A 3011-nucleotide genomic window follows, 5' to 3' on the forward strand; every position below is an offset into this window, starting at 1 on the left:
ATTAGCGATAGTGGGAGGCTCAGTTATCCAGCCATGTGGTTTGTCACAAAGGGTCCAAAGAATGTAACCCTCTGGTCTGCTGGAGTGTATGAGCCCTCTTTGGAAATGGCGCCCTACAATGAGGGTGTGATGTCACCCTGTGTAACCACAATGGTACTTCCATGGATAGTCCCCAAAGGTGTGATTGTTATGGACATATTACACTGGGTGTAAAGTCCCCTTTGGGACATTGGGTGTATAATGATGTAACCATTGTGCAGAATGTAACCCTACAGGTAATATGGATGCCAAGTTGGAAAAATCCAAATTGAAATTGGCCACAGCCTGGAGCTGAGAATATTCCCTGATGAGCCAACGTGTGGGAGCCATTGTGCAGTAAGTGGTTGTCAACGTGTCCTTTCAATCTATTACATGGGTGCTACACCCAAAATAATGGTGGGTGGACTAAATTCATCCCAGTTGTAGTGTATACATACAAGGATTGACACAACAATTTGATTAGTGGGTCTGGGGACGTACCTGGAACCGTCACCAGAAAAGGGGAGTTGGGCAGCAGGGAACACAGTACTGGGTACATGCAGTCTGGGGGACGAGTGGGTAACCAAACACTTGATAAGCCAAAATGTAAAATTTCAAGAACAAATCAATAAATTAATGGCACAGTAACTATTGGCCATTGCCATAGGATGGGGGAAGGCAGCAGAGGTGAACCTGCGGTTAACTCATTGGGCGGGAGACCTTCTGACGTAGGTGGCAGATGGCTTCAGAAGGCTAACATGGGGAGAGGTGTGTGTATGTAGGCATACAAAATGCTCAGTTAACAATGTTAATGAATGTCATGATGGACGCTTGGTCAGAACAATGGCCACCCATGTTAAACCGCAAGGCTAGCCCATATGTATCCCCATTTGCAAAAACATCCCCGTCCACCTGGAAAATAACATCCCCAACTTGTGGGGCCAGCACTTGTGTAATAGTTACCATGATGCTGTGAGAAGGCAATGCAACTAAGGTGGTCCCCCTGAGCCATATGGGAGTAACAAGAAAAGGAGGTGTGCATTGGGAACCACTGGGAGATAGGAAAGGAGGCTGGAATGCTGTGAATTGGACTACCATTAAGTTAAGCAATTGTATATCCAGCGGAGATGTGTGGATGTGCCCCTCTCTTATGACTATGGAGGAGCAGGATCAATGGCCTGTTGCAAGGGGAGGGCATCTAGGGGTTAAGTATATGGGGTAGGGAGTATTGTGTTGGGAATGTATGCAATCCTGTAATATAACACAGCAGCATATGACCGGATAATAAACATCTATACTCTGCCATCTGGATTATGCTGCACTAATGGATCAGTGGACCTAAATGTTCTGAATAATCGCACCAGCACCTACTATCCCATCCTGTACCAAGTAGTCAAATTGGTTTGGACAATACCGACAAAATTTTGTCAGTTTTCCAAACCCAGGATGGGACAGTATAAGTGAGTTGATGTTGTACCCTCCAAGGTCCATGCACAAACTGAAATACTGAGAGGGATCTAAGGGCTGATCTACACTGTGAACTTACATCGGCCTAGCTACGTCTTTTGGGGTGTGAAAAATCCACACCCCTGAGCAACAGAGTGAAGCTGACCTAACCTCTGGTGTAGGCCGTGCCAGGTCAATTGAAGAATACTTCTGCTACCTAGCTGCCGCCTCTCAGGAAGGTGGATTACCTATAGTGAGAGGATCACCCGTCCCAGCACTGTAGAGCATGTCTACTCTGAAGTGCGGTCCCGCTGTAGCAGTTTAAGCAGAGACTTAGCCTGAGAGCAAGACCAGACCTGGCTCCAGTTAGCACCAAGGATGCTGAGGTGCTAAAACTGCAAGAGTCAGAACTCCTGCCATTCCATAGCTGGCAGGATTTGAATGGGCGCAGGAAGACCACAATGGATATTTAGTGCAGCACCTTAACCACTCAGTGACAACTACTGGTGTCCTGTGTGTTTCTCACTGCACTATGGCTCTGTTTTCACTGAATTATCATTTCCGGTTCTTTGGCCAGACCAGTTTCCACAACATGCTCACTGCTGGGCAGTTGTGTAGGTGTGTCCCTGGTGAAACAGCAAGAATTCCTGCTGCTTTCCCTTCTCTCTGGAGCATGATTACACTGTTTGTGTCAGCACCACTATGCTGTGTACCTAGACAGAGTAGCTGTGACAACACAAACATAGCCTGTTCCTGAAGTCTTTTCCCCCTCACTCTTCACTAGGTGTGAAGGGAGACGTCTTTCAAGCTCTGCTTACCCTAAAATATACTAAAAGTCCTTTTTGTCCCCATGTCTGCTGCTCCTAGATTTCCCCTTGCTCTCCCCCACTTTCATTAGGTAAGGTGAGGTGGCCGAGTGGTTAAGGTGATGGACTGCTAATCCATTGTGCTCTGCACACATGGGTTCAAATCCCATCCTCATCAAAGGTGTTTATTTTTCTCCAGTGTATTCCAAACAACCATTTTCATGCAGTGACAGGCAACTCACGTGGCTTCCAAAGAAACACCCCCCAAAAAACCCCTATATTTCCTTAGTTTGCTTCTGTGAAGGTCATAGGAGACAGTCTTAAAAGCCCTTCTAATGTGGAGGTTGTTGGAGGCCCAGTACAATTTGAGTTGCTTGACCACGGTCTCACAGGCTTAGCATAGCTTCAGTTGCTTGCTTGGCTGTTCTGACCCCTGTAGCATGACACCTTCCAGTTGGCAGAGACTGAATAACCTTAGAGCTGTCTCAGTTTCTGCACAGCACGGCACATAACAAGACAAAATACAGATACTGTGTGGGGCTTGCAGCTGCACATAGAGAACGGTGATGGGAACAAGAAGTTATCCTGGAACGTCTGGGGTACACTGTTTTATTGCCAAGGATCCCCCCACATACTTTTACTGCCCCCTCCTATCACCAGATGTTGTTCTGACGACCCCAATTAGCATGGTAAGAATGGAATGTAGTTAAGGGTGGAAACGCAATGTGGGTAATTAGCATA

General features: G+C 46.8%; 1 non-coding gene across 1 annotated transcript; it reads left to right on the plus strand.

The window, feature by feature from the left end:
• Positions 1-2366: 2366 nt before the first annotated feature.
• On the plus strand, positions 2367-2448 carry TRNAS-GCU (transfer RNA serine (anticodon GCU)). Its single transcript has one exon. It is a non-coding gene; the product is annotated as a tRNA-Ser (tRNA).
• Positions 2449-3011: the final 563 nt, after the last annotated feature.

Source organism: Emydura macquarii, unplaced genomic scaffold, assembly GCF_026122565.2.
Source record: "Emydura macquarii macquarii isolate MOO-44397 ecotype Brisbane River unplaced genomic scaffold, CSIRO-AGI_Emac_v2 contig_1107, whole genome shotgun sequence".
NCBI classification, from domain to species: Eukaryota; Metazoa; Chordata; order Testudines; family Chelidae; genus Emydura; species Emydura macquarii.